This window comes from Schistocerca serialis, chromosome 1 (assembly GCF_023864345.2).
Source record: "Schistocerca serialis cubense isolate TAMUIC-IGC-003099 chromosome 1, iqSchSeri2.2, whole genome shotgun sequence".
NCBI classification, from domain to species: Eukaryota; Metazoa; Arthropoda; class Insecta; order Orthoptera; family Acrididae; genus Schistocerca; species Schistocerca serialis.
Window position 1 is genome coordinate 401,801,539 of NC_064638.1, and position 23,250 is coordinate 401,824,788.

At 44.6% G+C, this 23,250-nt stretch overlaps 1 pseudogene; it reads right to left on the reverse strand.

Moving 5' to 3' along the window:
* Window positions 1–316: 316 nt before the first annotated feature.
* Window positions 317–434, reverse strand: LOC126427288 (5S ribosomal RNA; annotated as a pseudogene).
* Window positions 435–23,250: the final 22,816 nt, after the last annotated feature.

Below are 23,250 nucleotides of genomic sequence, written 5' to 3' on the forward strand. Positions count from 1 at the left end.
ACAGTGGATATAGTGGCTCCGCGATCTTGTGAATAGTCCGAATGTATCTAAAATAACTTTAATTCCGCAACTTCTACTGTAGCCAGGCGTATGTTGTAATTATGACATCTCCGTCCGAACAGGCCATGATGGCCCAACGGCACCGACCGGCCGCCGTGTCATCCTCAGCCCACAGGTGTAACTGGATGCGGATATGGAGGGGCATGTGGTCAGCACACATCTCTCCCGGCCGTATGTCAGTTTACGAGACCGGAGCTGCTACTTCTCAATCAAGTAGCTCCTCAGTTTGCCTCACAAGGGCTGAGTGCACCCCGCTTGCCAACAGCGCTCGGCAGACCGGATGGTCACCCATCCAAGAACTAGCCCAGCCCAACAGCGCTTAACTTCGGTGATCTGACGGGAACCGGTGTTACCACTGCGGCAAGGCCGTTGAATAATAATGACATAATCTAAACAAATTCTCGCTGTATTATTTTTGTCACCAAAAGGTGAATCTTTGACAGAAGCTAGCTCTGAATATATGACCACATTTTTCAAAAATTTAAATTAACCAAATGAAACCTTTATGAAACAGGTTCGTCTGATATCGAACCCAACACTTCTGCTAGTACTGAATTGTTAGATAAACGTAAATCTATGGAGTAATACGCAGCCCTTTTAAAAACACGCTAACTTTACTATTATCCAGCTTGCTCCATATCACTCACCCTATAATTTCGGTGAAGATAAATTATCAAATAACATTATTAGTCTATCTCAGAAGAACAGACAACAACTAAAGGCGCAAGAAGCGACTTATTCAGCTGCTGATAAGAAAGAACCCACGAAATTGTACTACTAGGACTATCCGAGAAGATCCAGAGTGAACACCATTTGCAGTTCGTACGGAAGCTATACGAACTAGAAGTGACCAGTTGGGTGTTGGAAGGTCTCCACCGTTATGTCGAGCCACGCTTGCCACTGTTAACGTGAAACCACCGTGAAATGGGATAATATCCTTAAATTTTGAGGCCTTGAGGCCTATGAAGGTTCGTGCTCTTGCGGCCGAACGTAAACTTCTAGCCGTGACTTGAGACGCGTTATCTTGCTGAAAGATCTCACTTCATTGTTGCTTCATGAGGATCGTACTGTGTGTCAAATGATGAAGATGACGGCCATATTGTGAATCAACAATGCGTGCATCTACACAACGAGTACCAAGTTGAAATCAAATCCTTACGAATCTCCGGTGAGCGCGCGCATCCTCATGTTTATAAAAACAACGTTTCGATCACTGTTGAAAGTGACGCTCGATGCAGTAAAGTACTTACTTACTAATTTTTCCCACTACGTACCTGTTCACTTACTGCATGGGATCACTACGGTGATGTCCCACCACTTGTTTCTCTTCCCGGAATGTAAAATTGGAATGTTTGAACTGAATGTCACTAGTACTTCAGCCCAAACATCACGGCAAAGAAAATTTTAATTCGTACTCCTGTTCAATAAAAAGGGGTGGCAGTTTGCACGCTCGTACTACCAAAGAAACACTTGCCTGACACAGCAGCTCTATAACAGAAATTTGGCAACACAGTAAGAAATAATCGGTACAATTTATGAAGAGGATGTTAGAAAACTTAACTTCGGTTATGGTTTGACGCATGCCAATTGATGTCGTACGTCGTGACGTCCTATACAATAAAATGTACGTGGGTAGGATGATAAATAGTGGCAACAGTGTTATGATTCATACCAGACTTTACAGACAGACGTTCACCATATTACATGCTCTCAGTGTGATCGAGTCGCATCTCGATCACCTTACATTACACACAGGGAACGAGTGGTACACCTTCAGCGCGTCCATATTTGTCAGTGTCTCGCAAGAACCACCCTATGACCGGACGATTCCTTCTTTTGCGTTGCAGCAAGTTCGTTCATTTTGGCGAACAGGTCATAATCGCACGGATGCATATGAGGTGAATACGGTGAACGTTCCAGTATCTCCCACCTCACGTGCACAGGAGTTTCTATGCGGGGTTTCCCACATACGATAAGGCAATGCTGCATCGCCAAACACTGCACCCAGTCCCTGAAAACATTATGGTTGCTCCGATCATGTGGCACTTCAATCATGACCTGTGTTCCGTAAATATACTGATTAGGAGCTTGAGCTGGCATGCACTTTCAGGTGCTGCACACCACAACAAACTCAAACACAGATCAAAATGGTTAAGATGGCTCTAAGCACTATGGGACTTAACATCTGAGGTCAACAGTCCCCTATTCTGAAAACTACTCAAACCTAACTAACACAAGGACAACACATAAACCATGCCCGAGGCAGGATTAGAACCAGCGACTGTAGCAGCAGCGCGGTCCAAACACAGCCGTCAAAGCTTATTGCACTACTTCTACTGACACTCTGCTATCAGCTACAGACAGCGTGCTTGCTATTTGACACATATTCTTCATGTTACAGCAGTGTTGCAACTACTTCTCATCCAGCCTTCGTAAAATACACTACTGGCCATTAAAACTGCTACACCACGAAGATGGCGTGCTACAGACGCGAAATTTAACCGACAGGAAGAAGATTCTGTCTTATGCAAATGATTAGCTTTTCAGAGCATTCACACTAGGTTGGCGCTGCTGGCGACACGTACAACGTGCTGACACGAGGAAAGTTTCCAACCGATTTCTCATACACAAACAGCAGTTGACCGGCGTTGTTGTGATGCCTCATGTAAGGAGGAGAAATGCGTACCATCACGTTTCCGACTTTGATAAAGGTCGGATTGTAGCCTATCGTGATTGCGATTTATCGTATCGCGACATTCCTGCTCGCGTTGGTCGAGATCCAATGACTGTTAGCAGAATATGGAATCGGTGGGTTCAGGAGAGTAATACGGAACGCAGTGCTGGATCCCAACGGCCCCGTATCAATAACAGTCGAGATGACAGGCATCTTATCCGTATGGCTGTAACGGATCGTGCAGCCTCGTCTCGATCCCTGAGTCAACGGATGGGGACATCTGCAAGACAACAACCATCTGCACGAACAGTTCGACGACGTTTGCAGCAGCATGGACTACCAGCTCTGAAACCGTGGCTGCATTTACCCTTGACGCTGCATCACAAACAGGAGCGCCTGCGATGGTGTACTCAACGATGAACCTGGGTGCACCAATGTCAAAACGTCATTTTTTCGGATGAATGCAGGTTCTGTTTACAGCATCATGATGGTCGCATCCGTGTTGGGCGACATCGAGGTGAAAGCACATTGGAAGCGTGTATTCGTCATCACCGTACTGGCGTATCACCCGGCGTGATGGTATGGGGTGCCACTGGTTACACGTCTCGGTCACCTCTTGTTCGCATTGACGGCAGTTTGAACAGTGGACGTTACATTTCAGCATTTCAGATGTGTTACGACCCGTGGATCTACCCTTCATTCAATCCCTGCGAAACCCTACATTTCAGCAGGATAATGCACGACCGCATGTTACAGGTCCTGTACGGGCCTTTCTGGATACAGAAAATGTTCGACTGCTGCCCTGGCCAGCACATTCTCCAGATCTCTCACCAATTGAAATCGTCTGGTCAATGGTGGCCGAGCAAGTGGCTCGTCACAATACACCAGTCACTACTCTTGATGAACTGTGGTATCGTGTTGAAGCTGCATGGGCAGCTATACCTGTACACGCCATCCAAGCTCTGTTTGACTCAATGCCCAGGCGTATCAAGGCCGTTATGACGGCCAGAGGTGGTTGTTGTGGGTACTGATTTTTCATGATCTATGCACCCAAGTTGCGTGAAAATGTAATCACATGTCAGTTCTGGTATAATACATTTATCCAATGAATACCCGTTTATCATCTGCATTTCTTCTTGGTGTAGCAATTTTAATGGCCAGTAGTGTACTTGACTGTTTCCTGGCAGTCTCTGATGTTGTACTATACTTGACAGCAATTATGCCAACAGTCATTTGTTTTTTCCTATTACTCCTCACTGTCGACTGCCAAGTCGGAACTTCTGCCTTGTGAACGGACCTCATGCAACTGTGCTCTGCAGTGTAATTGCAGGAAATGCTGGCACAATAGAAGGGTTAAGCTGCAGGAATTGAACTGAGCTCAGTGCAGACCCTGAACCGTGCTGTCTGACTGTAGGACCTGAACAGGGGGAGTGTCTGCGGTGCCTCGTCTTATCTGCCTGTCAGAGGAATGGTCTTCATCTCTGTTAGTATTAGGCACGAGCAAAGTAGTCCACTGTTGAGAGCGCTGTCTTTGGCGGCTGGCAACACTATCAGCGCACGAATACTATGCGCTGGTAGACGTGGTGCGGAAGCAGAAAGTAGTCCCGATTCGTGAGCGCCATCCCGAGGCTGCTGCTCCAAACTGAGAGACTCCAGGCGAGTGTGGTGACGGCCTCTCGTAGCATTGCTGTGTGCTCGACACGTGAATATCGTCGTATCGTTCCTTCAGAGTAGCACCTTGGGTAAATTATCAGCAGCACTGAATTACTCGTTGTTAGGCAGGGCGAAGCAGCGCGAGGTGGTAACCGGTGACTCAGGCTGTTGCCGGACGTTGCGGAACGGTGGCCAGTCGCCGCAGCCGGAACTGGCTCCATCCAACACGGATTTGGCGTGCCTGCGCCGCTGCCAGCCCCGCTTCCGCCGGGTTTCTCCGCCAAGAGGATTGGCTGCCGGATTTCTTTCTCGTTTCCCCACGTTTTAACTTCCCGGCACCTGCAGGCTCATTAGGGACCCGACCGTCGCCGTCACCTAACGTTAAGAAAACTCCATTAAACGTAAATTAACAAACGCCTTTAAGTTGGCTAGGTGAACGTAGCAGGACAGAACTTCCTCTCCCGACTGCTTCGAGGTCGGAGAAAGGCGTGGGGGGGATAAAGAACCCTGATCCTTTCGAAGTCAGGGACCAGTACCATTGTACTGGTAGCTAGGACAGCTTGGCTGTGGATGTGGAAGGGTAGCCCACAACATAGACAGACAGAACCCTGATTCTTTCGAAGTCAGGGACCAGTACCATTGTACTGGTAGCTAGGACAGCTTGGCTGTGGATGTGGAAGGGTAGCCCACAACATAGACAGACAACAGTATTCACAATTACAAGCACCCAAGCTTTAATGATCTTCCAGCAATAAAGGCTCTTAACAAATCTCAGTTAAGCAAGGAAATAAACTTGGTTACAAACATATGTTAACCTTCAACCAGGGAATAACCCCAATAAAGAATTACCAATCGTAGATAAAGGACTGCTTTACAAGAATGCTTAACTTAAGTAAAATCATGAAAGCTAAGTTACAAATTTTGTGTTAAGCTTCAACGGGTGAATAATCCCAATAAAGAATTCTCATTTAAATAAAACATAGATAGGAAAATGCCTTACCAAAATGCTTGAATTGTGTAAAATCATGAAAAGCTGGGTTACAACTATTCTCACAACTACTTAGAAATTTACAGCAAATAAACAAGTTTGATCTGTTTAACCAGAAGGTAACTGCCAAGTCCAAGCGACCGAAGCCACTCAGAGCGGACGACCGCCCCAACGCTGGTCATCAACCGACATCGTCACGGTCCAGTGGCCACCGTGCTAAAACAGACTTACGTTTCGGTAAGCGACCGACAGCAACACAGCAGTAACAGACTGAAAGTCGGCGTACGCCTTACGAAACACGGCACACCCCGAAGCGGGAGCAGGCACAGCTGACTAGCGGCCATACAACGCCGCCCGTACTAACCAGTCTGATTCCTAGCTCGCCAAATCGAACGGAATGCCGGACATTTGCCACGCCGGACATTTGCCACACTTGCGCCTCCGCCAGGTAGCGATCCCTCACGTATGGGACGCCCTTCCTCGTACTACTTGTATCCGCTTTTAAACCGCCGTCTCCACATCGTACTCCATGGAACCAGTACGTAATGGACCTTCTTCTTCGGCAACTTGGCCAAATGCAGAGCTTCTTTTCTTAAATCGAAATATTTATAACTTTTGGGAAACGAAAGCAATACCGACGATAGTCTCAGTATGTAATTAGTTCTGCCAAGTATAAATATAGATCCCTCCGTCTGTATGGTAGCTTCCTTTCACGCTTACTGATTGCGATAGAAACAGTCCACCGCCATGGGAGCAACAAGAAAGCAACGATGTAAAGAGAATGCGAATGTACACTAATCATATCTTTTTGATCACTGCATTTCTGCCTACTTTAATTACTACAACTGCATCCACAAAAGACAATAAGGAAAGAAGAAATGGGTATGTGAATGTGTGAAAAAAAGAACGACATTTTCCATATTAATTTACTCTCTAAAATGCCATATCCATTGCGGCGAAACGTTAGTTGGTATAGTGTAGCGGGACAATGTTCAAAACATGACTGAAAGTACGTTCACTAAATAGAGATAAGAACATCTATGATTGACATGTCATCTAAAGTCAACGTACAATTTTAAAATGTTAGAAACAAGGAAATGAAGTAATACAGAATGCTATGCTTGTAACGTACTTTGTTGTTCTACATTGTTTAGCTCTGGTATTTACAGGGTCACAGAGAAAGCATCCTAGGTTTTGGAGGGAAAAGCCGTAATTTTAATGATCTGCACTACAACAGAAACAAGAAGTACAACGTAAGTAAAAATAATGTAACGTGTGGTGCAGCTCACAAGCGACATTGAAGCAGATAGTTCCTGTGACTTAGTATGGGTAGAGGTTATATTCGACAACCGGAATAAATTAATAACTGGCTCCTTTTACCGACCCCCGGTCTCAGATGAAACAGTTGCTGTACATTTCAAAGAAAACTTGAGTCTCATCACAAGTAGGTACCCTACTCATACAATTACAGTTGGAAGTGACTTCAGTCTACCTTCCGTATGTTGACAAAAATACATTTTCAGACCCTACTGTAGATAGAAAACAATTTCCGTAATTGTTCTAAATGCTTTTTTAAAGATTATTTTGAACAATTAGTTCACGAGGCCATTCAAACTGTAAATGGTTACGAAAACACACTTGAGCTCTTAGTCACAAATAATCCTGAGCATCACGACGGATACAGGGACTAGTGAACACACAGTCGTAGTGAGGCTCAATTCTGTAACAAGGAAATTCAACAAAACTAAACGCGAAATATATCTATTTATAAAAGCAACTAAACATTCGGTTGACATCTTTCTAAGAGACAGTCTCCAATCCTTCCAAACTATGTAAGTGAAGCCATATGTGGCTTAAGTTCAAAGAAATAGTATCAACAGCATTCGAGAGAATCATACCAAATAAATTAATAAACACGACAGAAAGCTGCTGCAGGAGCACCGAAAAAGGCACGTATAATTTGGACAAACGCAAACTCTCCAAGACTGGCGAAGTTATACTGAGGCTCGAAATTTGGTGAGGATTTCAATGCGAGATGCATTTAATAGTTTCCACAACGAAACTCTCTCTAGAAATGTGGTGGAAAATCCAAAGAGATTCTGATTCTGTGTTAAGTAAACCAGCGGAAATGCTCAGTAAGCGATGAGGAGGAGGAGGAGGAGGGGCAGACAAGGGGCCCAACCCTTCGGAGCAGGTAAAATCGTGGCAAATGTCCGGCGTGGCAAATGTCCGCACACCATCGAACGCACTCATGGGTAAGGTAAGGAATGTCGTAGATGACAGTAGGAAAATACTTAGAAACTGGAGTGCAGAAATTCTGCGTGCAGTTTTGGAGCGTGCTATCCATGATTACTTGACATTTAGGACGGCTCAAGCTGGATCTGAAGCACATTTTAGAGGGAATACCCCAAGAAATACAGAGTACCACGAAACATTTTCCAGACGCTACGCTCAAGCCGTAAAGCATTATAGTCTTCTTCCTGTATTCCTCCACATCTTTCCCATGCTTTGTCACTAGAAAATTGCTTCTTCGTCGTGATGCTCTTTTAAAGTCTAACCTTTTGTTAGCTTCGTCATACGGTCCACTGTTTATTGTGCTGGCATGTGTTTGAAGTTGTAAACATGGAAAGACAATTCGTGGAGAATCTAACAATGTACGAGGGACATCGTTGGTTGATTTGGGAAGAGAGAACAAAACAGTGAGGTCAACGGTCCCACTGGATTAGGGTAGGATTGGGAAGGACGTCAGCAGTGCCCTTTCAAAGGTAATATCCCGACATTTATATGAAGCGGTTTTGAGATATCACGGAAAATCTAAATCAGGATGGCCGGAACGGGATTGAACCGTCGTCCTACTGAATGCGAGTCCAGTTTACTAACCACTGCGCCACCTCACTCAGTTTTCATAAATGATGCACACTAACTTTTTTTGCTTACACGTTTATTTTTCTTCAATATCTCTTTTCAGTCCTTCAGTGTAGTCACTCTGCTTCTATATGATAGAATCCCAACGTTTCAGACGTATATTATTCCATTCAGGATACCACTTCTATTCATCTGTCGAAGGGAGGTCGTAAAAAGCTCTTCCAGAAAAGATAACGACGTCCACGCATGGGTTTTTTCAACGTCGGGACAAAATTGGAGTCTGGTGCACTCACGTCCGGGTTGTAGGTAGGATGCGGCAACACTTCCCATCCGTATTCACGCAGTTTTTGGGCTACAACATTGCCGATATGCGGGCGAGCATTGTCGTGGAGAATTAGTGGCCCAGCCTCAAGAAGTTGAGGTCGGGTTTTGTGCATCTACATCTACATCTACATTTATACTCCGCAAGTCACCCAACGGTGTGTGGTGGAGGGCACTTTACGTGCCACTATCATTACCTCCCTTTCCTGTTCTAGTCGCGTATGGTTCTGCCGGAAAGCCTCAGTGGGCGCTCGAATCTCTTTAATTTTACATTCGTGATCTCCTCGGGAGGTATAAGTAGGGGGAAGAAATATATTCGATATATTCTGTGAATGGTGTGACATTTGTTCTACAGGGAACTGTCATGATTTTTTATTTTTATTTTATTTTATTTATTTATTTATTTTTTGGACGTGGGGAGACTGAAGCTTTCCACTCATTGGACTGTATTTTTCAATTCCGGTTCAAAATCTCTAACCCACGTTTCACTAATAACAAGAATCCTTTACCTTCACCATGGAATCGTTCTTCGAGCCAGGTTGCAATGTCCAGGCCTTTCTGCTTCTCTTCGGCAACAGTGTGGAACTCATCTCACAGAAGTTTTTCTCTTCTTCAAATCATTTGTCAGACTACGGAATACTGGTGTTGGGAGAATTCCAGTGGCTTCAGAGAGTTCCTCGTAAGTCACATCGCGATCTTCTATGAGAGAATCTGCCATAAGTTTCACATTTCGTTCATTTGTCGACGTTTTGGCCCTCCGGGTCTCGGATTACTGTCTATGCTCATACGACCACCACGAAAACGGTAAAACCGAGTACTACGGTCCATTGTAAACTCACCACAGACTTTACTTAACGCACTTATGGATTTATGTAGGGTTTCGATCTTTATGCACGACTTTCAGGCTTCAACAGTCACAGCACGCGAGACTCCTGTAGGGTGCATTACTACCCCTCGCCAATTGTGTGTTAGAGTACACAGCGAAAAAACAAAAACGCGTGCTTCTTCCTCAAACTCCCAACTGCATCTGACGTAATTTTCATTGTTGTTGCATCAAGAGATCCACAGTAATACCAGCCAGTGCATTATTTATGAAATGGCCTTCGTAATAACAGTCAAAGAATCATGATTATGCAACCAAAAGACAAATGTCACCTGAGAGATAATTCAATAGGCTTCGTCTATAAATGTTAGCATATCAAACATATAAAATTGAGTCACTCATATAGTATAACTGGCAAGTGGTAAAAAGTAAGTAAATTCTTTATTATTTCAAACCTAATAGCAACAAATGTTTAAACATTTGTCACACTGTGAGACAAGACGGTCACTGCTTTCCAGGAAAAATGTTTATAGTTGCCTACGGAATCATGATTGTGCCAAGACATGCAACTCTTCGTCCAAAGCAAATCGACAGCCACGAGGCCGGCCGAGCGGTTCTAGGCGCTACAGTCTGGAACCGCGCGACCGCTGCGGTGGCAGGTTCGAATCCTCCCTCGGGCATGGATGTGTGTGATGTCCTTAGGATAGTTAGGTTACGTAGTTCTAAGTTCTAGGGGACTGATGACATCAGAAGTTAAGTCCCATAGTGCTCAGAGCCATTTTTGATAGCCACGAATGTCTCACCTCAGGGCTCCAAAAATACGGAAATCGCATGCAGAGAAATCGGGACTTTGCGGAAGATGTGTGAGGGCTTCCCAGCGAAACTTCCGCAGCGGAGTCGAAATAATCTTGACAGCATGGAGGCGGGCATTATTCTGCAAGAGAATGATGCAGTCCGTCAAAATTCCTATAGGCCTGGAGTTGGTGCGCTTCAATTAACGCAGAGCGATACGTGGATACTTTACAAAAACTGAAGTGCGCCTTCAAGACCAAACCCACAGGAATGTTGACGAACTGCATCATCCTGTTGCAAGATAATGACAGCCCACATTTTGCCAATGTCGTTTCGTCTACGGTGTAGAAATTTTGCTGGGGAGCCCTTACATATCCTCCATATCTCCCCGTGCGGTTTACATATTTTTTGAGCCCTAGAGAATGATTCGTGGTCATCGTTTTCGGACGAAGAGAAGCACGATTGGGTAGAATCATAGCTCTGTAGGCCAAGAAGGCATTGACCGTATTGTCTCACAGGGAGACAGATGTATTAATAGGTATGGCGATTACGTTTGAAATAATGAAGACTCCACCTCATATTTGCTAAACTTGTACAGCAAGTAATTCTACGGAAGACCACAAAATTAAGTGTTTCAATGGCAACGTGGAGAATATCAAGTCAGTTAACTGGGTCGAGTGAGATTGGCTATCGATTATGTTCTCTGAAGTCATATCCAGCTGCAGCCTGTGTGTCGAAATCTGTTTGCTGTCACACTTGCTTAGCACCTACGTAACAGCTGTTTGCAGTTTGAGCGAACAAATACGCAACAACCTGGTTATTATCAACGATACATAAAAGACTATCAGCGATAGTGGAGCCATACGAAGATGTAACGGTAGCTTATGTATAATTACAGCCAGATGTCTTCTGTTACGTAGATTGATTTATAGCCGTTTCATGTGATGTGACACAACTCCAGAATATGTGGTATGCACACAGTTTTATATACCGGCACAGTGTTTCGGCTTCATATCAGCACAGAGTGAGGAGGAAGGGACAAGAGTGATGAAGCGTATACGTTAATTTCTGAATTCAATGATTCAAGTGTCTGCATAGTTAGAAATTCCGCGAAGTGACGAGAACAAGACAAATTAGACATTTTTATATGCCGGGTGATCAAAAAGTCAGTATAAATTTGAAAACTTAATAAACCACGGAATAATCTAGACAGAGAGGTAAAAATTGACACACATGCTTGGAATGGCATGGGGTTTTATTAGAACAAAGAAAAAAAAAACAAAGTTCGCAAAATGTCAGACGGATGGCGCTGGGCAGCAAAACTGCTACCGTGACGGGTGAGAGGTACACCGATATGTTACAGAATCGCATCATCCCCAGCCTGGCTGATAAACACCTGCTGGAACGTATGATGTTTATGTAGGAGGGGGCTCCACTCCATATTGCTAGACGCGTGAAAGATCTCTTGCGCGCGTCGTTTGATGATGATCGTGTGCTCAGCCGCCACTTTCGCCATGCTTGGCCTCCCAGGTCCCCAGACCTCAGTCCGTGCGATTATTGACTTTGGGGTTACCTGAAGTCGCAAGTACATCGTGATCGATCGACATCTCTAGGGATGCTAAAAGACAACATCCGACGCCAATGCCTCACCGTAACTCCAGACGTGCTTTACAGTGCTGTTCACAACATTATTCCTCGACTACAGCTATTGTTGAGGATTGATGGTGGACATCTTGAGCATTTCCTGTGAAGAACATCATCTTTGCTTTGTCTTACTGTGTTATGCTAATTATTGCTATTCTGATCAGATGAAGCGCCATCCGTCGGACATTTTTTGAACTTTTATATTTTTTTGGTTCTAATAAAACCCCATGTCATTCCAAGCATGTGTGTCAATTTGTATCTCTCTATCTACATTATTCCGTGATTTATTCAGTTTTCAAATTTATACTGACTTTTTGATCACCCTGTATAAAAAATGACATGCATAGCACTGGATGTCTATACAGATTCATTCCTTATTCACATTTTGAAGCATTAGATTCAGTTTTGAGCAGTGTCATCGCACTTATCTACACTGAGCAGCAAAATTAATTGATCACGTTTCCTAAACCCTGCAATTGTCTCACATTGCAAAGCATAGGTTTGCAATGTGGCTAAAGGGTGCCTACAACCCACCTCTGTAATAGTACAAAAGATTGGCGCCCTCGGAGCTCGGCGTGTCGACACATGCGAAAGCAATGCCGGAGCTCGGAAATTCACGTGCGCCGTAAGGTGTGTTAATAATGTCACATTGGCACCAAATTTCACCACAACTCTGTCCAACGCCACCGTGAAAGTGTCGCACCATCATAAGGTCGTGATAGACCCTCTCCCCCAAATGTTGCCAAGGACGCTAGAACCGCCACACCCAGCGTTGAAATCGGACGGTGTTCTTATATGGGTGTCCGAGGAAAATATTTCAGACACACCACCGCTCGGAGCCGACACGAAAAGGCTTGAAGAGGTGGCATGAAGGGCGCCAATGACAGCACACCTTTCCCCATGGCGTTGATTCGTACACATCTCGCAGGTCAAAATAGGAGAGTTCGCATTGCGATGAGCAACAGGAAGGTGTTTTTGACAACCTTTGACACTGCTAACATCCTTCTCTAAGGAAAATGCGGGGCTGCATCCCCACTCAAAGTGACCGCACCCTTTGGACTGCAGTGCGACCGCAGTTTTTGCTCTCGTGTACAGTTTGAAACCACTAGGGAGCGTTCAACAACATTCGACGAAATTTGAACATGATCGGAAACATCGAAGACTACTTATGCTTTTTCAACCCTCCTGTTTCCGCCCATCTGAGGCGTGACCATGCGGAAGCGCAATATAATATGTGCCTGAATAAAACGGCAATACCCTCGGTCCCACCTATGAAGCTTTGTTGAGCTCGTTGCAAACGTACCCGTCATAAACTTAAGACATCAATTCAGCCTGGCGCCTGAAGGTAGGCAAACCGCACTTAGGTGCCTAAGGGGTTGCGCGACCCTCAGGAGCTAGAGCAGCTTCCACGCTGATTTGATGTTGAAATTCCTGAAAGTACATTTCTAACGCTTTTAGCTGTTATGGGTGTCTTTTGTCCCTTGCTGTTCACATTGTACATTAATGACCTGGTGGTCAATATTAGTAGTAACCTCGCACATTTGCGGATGGTGCAGTTATGTACAATGAAGTACAGTCTGAAACAAGCTGCATAAATACTCAGTCAGATCCTGATAAGGTTTCAAAGTAGTGCAAAGATTGGCAACTTGCTTTAAATCTTCAGGAATATAAAATTGTGTAGTTCACAAAACTAAGGAACGTAATATCCTATGACTGTAATGTCAATGAGTCACCTTTGGAATCGACCAACTCATACGGATACCTGGGTGAACACTTTGTAGGGATATGAAATGATCTGATCATTTACGCTCAGGCAGATGGCAGACTTAGGTTTATTGATAGAACACTGGGGAAGTGCAATCAGTCTACAAAGGAGATCCCTTACAAGTCACTCGTTCGACCGGTTCTATGATATTGCTCAACTGTGTGGGACCCGTGCTAAAAAGAAATAACAGGGGATATTGAAGGTATACAGAGATAGGCGGCACGAATGGTCAGAGGTTGATCCGTGAGGCATGTCACAGACATACTGAAGGAACTGAACTGGAAGATTCTTGCAGATAGACGTAAACTACTCCGAGAAAGTCAACTAACGTAGTTTCAAGAGCCAACTTTAAATGGTGGCTCGAGGAACGTACTAAAACCCCCTATGTATCGCTCCCATAGGGATCGTGAGAACAAGATTACCTTAATTACAGCACGCACATATGCATTTAAACAATCATTCTTTCGAGCTTCATAAGTGAATGGAACTTGAAAAATCCCCAACAACTAATGCAATGGGATGTACCCTCTGCCATGCACTTCATAGTGGTTTGCAGAGTGTGGCTGTAGATGTAGAATCTTGCGCGGCTGGCACCGAGAACGTTGCTGAACTTGGGGTCTTAGAGGGATCTTTTGCTGTTTTATTGACGGACACTTTAATGTTGCACTCCCGCGTGATCACGCCACAGGAGGGTTTAAAAAGCGTAAGTGCCGATTGATGTTTCGAATGAAGCTCAGATTTCATCGAATGGTTTTGAACGATCCGAAGTAACTCCAACACGTACACCAGAGAAAAATTTGCAGTCACGCTGCTTTCCAAAGGAATGCGACCACGTTCAATTGGAATTCAACCCCATTATGTCCTTAGAGAAGAACTGAAACGTAGGCGGGTATCAGAAGAGTCATAGGTTGTGAAGAACATCTCCACATTGCTCATCGAACAACGAAATGTCGTTTTCAACCACGAAATGTGTGGCAATCAACGCCACATGGGAAGGGGAAGTTTTATCGACTCTCTTTCAGCCACACTCTGAAGCCTTTTCGTCTTGATGCCGAGCGGCGGTATGTCTGAAATCTTTTCCTCTGTCACCCATAAGAAAACCGCTTCATTTCAAAGATGGATGTCGCTGTGCTGACCTCCATCGCACAGACGTCAAAGAAGCGGTGAAATGTGAGTAAGGGGGACAGCAGAGACCTTCACATAGAGTGATACGTCCGCGGTGGTTTGGACAGGATTTTGCTGAAATTTGGTGCCGATGCGAAATCATTAACCCACCTTATAGTTCACATGAACTTTCGGAGAGTGGCCTTTTTTTTTGCATGTGCCAACATCTTGGTGTCTGAAGCGTCGTCGAGCCCGGGAATGGCGTTGCAGGACACCACATTTTTGCACCGTTACAGAGAAAGGTTGTAGGCACCTTTGAGCCAAATTTCAAATTTACATGTCGGAATGGGAGACAATTATGGGGTTTCGAAAAAGTGGTCCTTTAATTCTGTTTCGCGCAGTATATGCACTGAAGAGCCAAAGAAACTGGTACACTAGCCCCAGTGAGCACGCAGAAGTGCCGCAACACGACGTGGCATGGACTCGAATAATGCCTGAAGTAGTGCTGGAGGTAACTGCTATCATGAATCCAGCAGGGCTGTCCATAAACCGTTAAGAGTACAAGGGGAGGCGATCTTTCCTGAACAGCACGTTGCAAGCCATTCCAGATGCACTCAATAACGCTCATGTCTGCAGAGTTCGGTGGCCAGCGGTAGTATTTACACTCAGAAGAGTGTCTCGGATCCACTCTGTAACAATTCTGGACGTGTGGGGTGTCGCATTGTCCTGCTGGAATTGCCCAAGTCCGTCGGAACGGACAATGGACATGAATGGATGCATGTGATCAGACAGGATGCTTACTACGTGTCACCTGTCAGTGTCGTATCCAGACATATCAAGGGTCCCATATCACTCCTACACACGTCCCACACCATTATAGAGCCTCCACCAATCCAACAGCTTGAAGAGTCCCCTGCTGTCATGCAGACTCCATGGATTCATGAGGTCTCGATATCAGTACACGTCGATCCGCTCTATACAATTCGAATCGAGAATCGTCCAACCAGTCAACATGTTTCCAGTCATCAATAGCCCAATATCGGTGTTTACGGGTGAGGCGTGAAGCTCTGTGTCGTGCAGTCATCAAGAACATACGAGTGGACCTTCGGCCCCGAAAGCCCATATCGATGATGATTCGTTGAATGGTTCGCACGCTGACGCATGTTGATGGCCCAGCATTGAAATCTGCGGCAGTTTGCGGAAGGGTTGCACTTCTGTCACGTTGAACAATTCTCATTAGTCGTTGTTGGTCACATTATTGCAGGATCTTTTTCCGGCCGCAGCGGATCCCTGATGCTCACGGTTCATTCGTGAAATGATCGTACGGGAAAATCACCCCTTCGTCCCTACCTCGGAGATGCTGTGTCCCATCTCTCGTGCGCCAACTATAACACCACGTTCAAACTCACTTAAATCTCGATAACCTTCCTTTGTAGCAGCAGTAACCGATCTAACAGCTGCGTCTTATATAGGCGTTGCCGACCGCAGCGCCGTATTCTGCCTGATTACGTATCTCTGTATTGTAATACCCTTACCTATATCAGTTTCTTTGGCGCTTCAGTGTATACATCTACATCTACATCTACATTGATACTCCGCAAGCCACCCAACGGTGTGTGGCGGAGGGCACTTTACGTGCCACTGTCATTACCTCCCTTTCCTGTTCCAGTCGCGTATGGTTCGCGGGAAGAACGACTGTCTGAAAGCCTCCGTGCGCGCTCTAATCTCTCTAATTTTACATTCGTGATCTCCTCGGGAGGTATAAGTAGGGGGAAGGAATATATTCGATACCTCATCCAGAAACGCACCCTCTCGAAACCTGGACAGCAAGCTACACCGCGATGCAGAGCGCCTCTCTTGCAGAGTCTGCCACTTGAGTGCCAAGTGATGATCCCGGAACCCAGTATCAATTGCAGGTTCCCTATTTAATGGCTTCCAGGGGCATCAGAAATTTGAGTTCCAACATTCCGAGTAATTATTGGTCGAGTTCCAAAATTTAAGATGTTGACATAAAATACTCATTAAGAAAAAATGGTTTAAATGGCTCTGAGCACTGTGGGGCTTAACTTCTAAGGTCATCAGTCCCCTAGAACTTAGAACTACTTAAACCTAACTAACCTAAGGACATCACACACATCCATGCCCGAGGCAGGATTCGAACCTGCGACCGTAGCGGTCGCGCGGTTGCAGACTGAAGCGCCTAGAACCGCTCAGCCACACCGGCCGGAACTCATTAAGAAATTTAATCTTATGTTAAAAGTTTAACACATTAACACATGTATTACAATTAGAAGCTGTATTTTTTGTCCTGAGGGGGGCAAATACCTGGACCTTCTTCAACCAGTGTTTGAGAATGAGAACACTTAGCGACCAACAACAAATTTTCCACGCAATTTAAAATCTTTACGAAACCTATTCTCGCTGACATCTCCTCAAGATGATGACAGGAAAAATGTTTATCGCTTATTACATTTTAGCTATTCACACAGTTAAACTTGAGCACCACACATGACGTTTTATTTATTGCTACTTAATTACCGTCTCTACAATGCGAAAGTATCTACGTGTATCGCTGAATGTACCTGCAAAATTTTATCACTGTTAGACATGTAGTTCAGGAGATATGACGTAGAAGCGTGAAAAACATGCTTTTGCTCAAAATGGAACGCAAATTAACTAGACTGTATTCGTGTCTAAATCTACATTTATACTCCGCAAGCCACCCAACGGTGAGGCGGAGGGCACTTAACGCGTATGGTTTGCGGGAAGAACGACTGCCGGAAAGCCTCCGTGCGCGCTCGTGATCTCCTCTGGAGGTCTAAGTAGAGGGAAGCAATACATTCGATACCTCATCCAAAAACGCACCCTCTCGAAACCTGGACAGCAAGCTACACCGCGATGCAGAGCGCCTCTCTTGCAGAGTCTGCCACTTGAGTTTGCTAAACATCTCCGTAACGCTATCACGCTTACCAAATAACCCTGTGACGAAACGCGCCGCTCTTCTTTGGATCTTCTCTATCTCTTCCGTCAACCCAATCTGGTACGGATCCCACACAATGAGCAATACTTAAGTGTAGATCGAGTGAGTGTTTTGTAAGCCACCTCCTTTGTTGATGGAGTACATTTTCTAAGGACTCTCCCAATGAATCTCAACCTGGTACCCGCCTTACCAACAATTAATTTTATATGATCATTCCACTTCAAATCGTTCCGCACGCATACTCCCAGGTATTTTACAGAAGTAACTGCTACCAGTGTTTGTTCCGCTGTCAAATAATGATACAATAAAGGATCCTTCTTTCTATGTATTCGGAATACATTACATTTTGTCTATGTTAAGGGTCAGTTGCCACTCCCTGCACCATGTGCCTATCCGCTGCAGATCTTCCTGCATTTCGCTACAATTTTCTAATGCTGCAACTTCTCTGTATACTACAGCATCATCCGCGAAAAGCCGCATGGAACTTCCGACACTATCTACTAGGTCATTTATATATATTGTGAAAAGCAATGGTCTCGTAACACTCCCCTGTGGCACGCCCTGCGGACGTCTCTCCATTGAGAACAACATGCTGTGTGCTGTTGGCTAAAAACTCTACAATCCAGCCACACAGCTGGTCTGATATTCCGTAGGCTCTTACTTTGTTTATCAGGCAACAGTGTGGAACTGTATTGAACGCCTTCCGGAAGTCAAGGAAAATAGCATCTACCTGGGAGCCTGTGTCTAATATTTTCTGGGTCTCATGAACAAATAAAGCGAGTTGGATCTCACACGGTCGCTGTTTCCGGAATCCATGTTGATTCCTACAGAGTAGATTCTGGGTTTGCAGAAATGACATGATACGCGAGCAAAAAACATGTTCTAAAATTCTACAACAGATCGGCGTCAGAGATATAGGTCTATAGTTTTTCGCATCTGCTCGACGACCCTTCTTGAAGACTGGGACTACCTGTGCTCTTTTCCAATCATTTGGAACCTTCCGTTCCTCTAGAGACTTGCGGTACACGGCTGTTAGAAGGGGGGCAAGTTCTTTCACGTACTCTGTGTATAATGAGAGCACTTAGCGATAGCCAACAAACTTTAACCACGATTTCGAAGCTTTTCTAAACAGTTTCTTCAAATGCTTCAAATGGCTCTGAGCACTATGGGACGTAACTTCTGAGGTCATCAGTCCCCTAGAACTTAGAACTACTTAAACCTAACCAACCTAAGGACATCACACACATCCATGCCCGAGGCAGGATTCGAACCTGCGACCGTAGCGGTCGCGCAGTTCAGGACTGTAGCGCCTAGAACCGCTCGTCCACCCCGGACGGCTAAAACAGTTTCTTGTTTACGTACTTAACTACGAATATGTAACAGACTAATTCATTTTCGAAACAACCAAATGTTTTATGCATGGGAGTTCGACTGTTTAAAGAATCGGGAGTTTACTGACGTGCTACCAAAGCACGCTGCGCACGTCTCCGGACTGCACGTCCCCGATGCTGTTGGATCCCGCAACAACTGGGAGTCGTGCATATCTCAGCAGCCTCCAGATGCTGGCTCCTTATTTCTTTTGTGCATCCAGTGGAGGAGGTTTTATATGAACCAGCATAAAGAGCCGGAATACTGAGAGCTATTGTCAGCGTGCCGTCAAGCTGTTTCCGTCTGTACACTTGACGTGAGCCTCGGTGACCGAGGCGGGGCCGCAGTATTTTGCTGCTCTGACAAGCAGCCTACGCTACCAGTGGAGGTGCGCTTGTCAGGGCGACTTGTGGCATCATGATTGTTTATTTTATTGAATATGTTGGTACTGAATTATTCAGCAGTGGACATGTCGAAAAGGAAATTAGAGAACAAGTAGCAGAAGCAAACAAATTGTTAGGCTTTTTAAAGAATACTATCTGAAAAAAGAAATTACAGGAACAGATGCAAAGGCAAAAATACGCAGAAAAGTAGTGAGACAAATTATGACACACACAGCTTAGACAGGACATTAAACGTCAACAACTGGAACACTTTTGGAATCCACGGAAATGGAAATCGTGCGAAGGATTACAGGGAAGACATTGAGCGATGGACAGGGAAGCAAATGATTGGAAAAGAATGTAAAGTGGACTGTGTACTTCCTTTCACGATTTTACACTGTTTAGATTCATAAACCAGTAACTTCCTGTAGCATATGCATACTAAAGGAACAAAACTTGCATCGCGACAGAAAGATTGAAACAGTGAGAACAGTGACACATGCTAAAAATTCCTCCATGTTAATTCGTTATGCTTAGGGTACCTCAAGCACTCATTTAATATTATGGAGACAGAATCCTCTCTCAAGAAGAAACAGAGTTCGCATAATGATAAATCCGGAAGTGAAACTTTATCTTCAATGCATACCACGGTCGATTTCAATAGCTGAAGTTCCTAATCTAAAGTTAATATTCAATTTGTTAGATAATCAAGTGATGTTGCTGATACAAGCCAATCTGCTGATGAACTCACTGTATCCTCTTTGATGATGTACGAGCATGGAGTTCATTTTTTATTTTAATTTTAAAATAAGGCTGTGTTAAGTAGGAGTGGTAACTGCCTAATGTTTGGCTTGGAATTGTTTACAGCGCTCTGATAGGGCCATATGTTGTACTAGCGCGATTTACGTTGTCTGTAAGGGGTTTATTCAGAATATTTTCCGCACTTGCCACAGCCTGTGTCACCCAACACAAGAGGGTCTCCAGTACACATGAGTGGTGGGTGGTATCCACAACATATGGACAGACGGGGAAAGACCTACTACACAGCTGGGCCGGCTAAAACGACAGAATTATGCAACAGACATTCCTAATGTGTTCTTCAACGTAAGATGGACGTAAGCGATATTGCTAGAGACGTTCTGAAGTTGCATGCAGTAGTATTACAATTCAGTAACAGACGTAAGCTCATGTAGAAACAAGGGGAAGACTTTTTTCATCTGTTTCTGACGTGGGAACTTTCTTCAAAGTTGTTCCGTTAACACCCGAAAACGAAGGTTTTTCGGACGCTAGAAAATCATATGAAGACCTGCGGGAGATCGATGCTTGGTGCAGGGATTGAGAGTTGACCCCCAATATAAACAAACACACTATTGCGCATAAATACGAAGAAAGATCCATTATTGTTAGATTTCACGATTGCTGATAAGCACTGAAAGCAGTCATATCCATTCAGTATCTGCATGTCCGCTTACGGAGCGATTTGTGATGGAACGACCACATAAAACTAATCGTAGGAAAGACGGATACCAAGCGGAGACTCGCTGGGAGAATTCTCAGAGAGGACTTAGCTTACAAAAGCTTTGTTCGACCGCTGCTTGTACACCCCTCATCAATCTGCGACCTGTACCAGAAAGTTTATTTTTTTTCTCTTTGGGTCGTCAATCTTCTGGATGGTTTGATGCGGCCCGCCATGAATTCCTCTCCTGCGCTATCCAATTCATCTCAGAGTAGCACTTGAAACCTACGTCCTCAATAATTTGCTGGATATATTCCAGTCTTCTCCTACAGCTCCCTCTAGTACCATTGGGAGTCATTCCCTCATGTCTTAACAGATGTGCTATCATGCCGTCCCTTCTCCTTATCACTGTTTTCCACATATCCCTTTCCTCTCCGGTTCTGCACAGAACCTCCTCATTCCTCACCTTACCAGTCCACCTAATTTTCAACATTCGTCTGTAGCACCAAATCTCAAATGCTTCGATTCTCTTCTGTTCCGGTTTTCCCACAGTCCATGTTTCACTACCATGCAATGCTGTACTCCAGACGTACATTCTCAGAAATTTCTTCCTCAAATTAAGGCTAATATCTGATATTAGTAGACTTCTCTTGGTCAGGAATTCCCCTTTTGCCATTGCTAGTTTTCTTTTTTTTCTAAGAATGTGGAATATTAGATGGGTAGATCATGTAATTAATGAGGAGGTACTAAACTGAATTGCGGAGAAGGTTGGTAGGACATGTTCTGGGGCATCAACGGATCACCAATTTAGTGCTAGAGGCCTGCATGGAGGGAGAAATGGTTCAAATGGCTCTGAGCACTATGGGACTCAACTGCTGAGGTCATTAGTCCCCTAGAACTTAGAACTAGTTAAACCTAACTAACCTAAGGACATCACAAACATCCATGCCCGAGGCAGGATTCGAACCTGCGACCGTAGCGGTCTTGCGGTTACAGACTGCAGCGCCTTTAACCGCACGGCCACTTCGGCCGGCTATGGAGGGAGACCAAGAGATGAATACACTAAGCAGATTCAGAAGGATGTAGGTTGCAGTAGGTACTGGGAGATGAAGAAGCTTGCACAGCATAGAGTAGCATGGAGAGCTGCATCAAACCAGTCTCTGAAGACCACAACAACAACAGTCCGCTTTTTATGTTCTCCTTGCTCCGTCCGTCATTGGTTAGTTTACTGCACAGATAGCTGAATTCCTTAACTTCATCTACTTCGTGACCATCAATCCCGATGTTAATTTCTCGCTGTTCTCATTTCCACTACTTCTCCTTACCTTCGTCTTTCTTCGATTTATTCTCAATCCATGTTCTGTACTCATTAGGCTGTTCATTCCGTTCAGCAGATCATGTAATTCTTCTTCACTTTCCCCCAGGATAGCAATGTCATCAGCGAATCGTATAATTGATATCCTTTCACCTAGAATTTTAATTCCACTCCTGAGTCTTTGTTTTATTTCCATCATTGCTTTCTCGATGATTGAACAGCAGGGGCGAAAGGCTACATCCTGGTCTTACACCCTTTCTAATACGAGCACTCCGTTCTTGGTCGTCCATTCTTATTATTCCTTCTTGGTTGTTGTACATATAGTATATGACCCGTCTCTCCCATAGCTTACGCCTACTTTTTTCAGAATTTCTAACATCTTATACCATAACGAGATTTTCACTCTGCCGCGGAGTACGCGCTGATATGAAACTTCGTGGCAGATTAAAACTGTAGAGCACTGGTAGAGCACTTGCCCGCGAAAGGCAAAGGTTCCGAGTGCGAGTCTCGGTCCGGCACACAGTTTTACTCTGCCAGGAAGTTTCATCTTGCACCATTTTACATTGAAATAAGTTCACCAAAGCTCTCTCAAATTCTGATTCTAATACTGGATCCCTTATCTCTTCCGAATCGACTCCAGTTTCTTCTTCTATCACATCAGACAAATCTTCCCCCTCATACAAGCTTTCAATGTATTCTTTCCACATATCCGCTCTCTCCTCTGCATTTAACAGTGGAATTCTCGTTGCACTATTTATGTTATCACCAGAAGGTACTGATAGAGAAAATAGAGTCTAAAGAAGAGCAGTGCGTAAACGTGACGAAAATTCTCATAGAACTCCTGTGCAGGTGCCACAAGAGAGGCGTGCAGAAAACTGAGGATTACTGTTAAAATTTACAGAGTATATTTTCCCAGCCTGGAACAGGAAAGGGCGGAAGTGATAGTGGTACACAAAGTATTGTCTAACACACATCATAAGATGCCTTACAGAGTGTAAATGTGTAGATGTAGCTGTAAGTTTAGGTATAGACACGAAGTCCCTACCCTATTAAGTGACG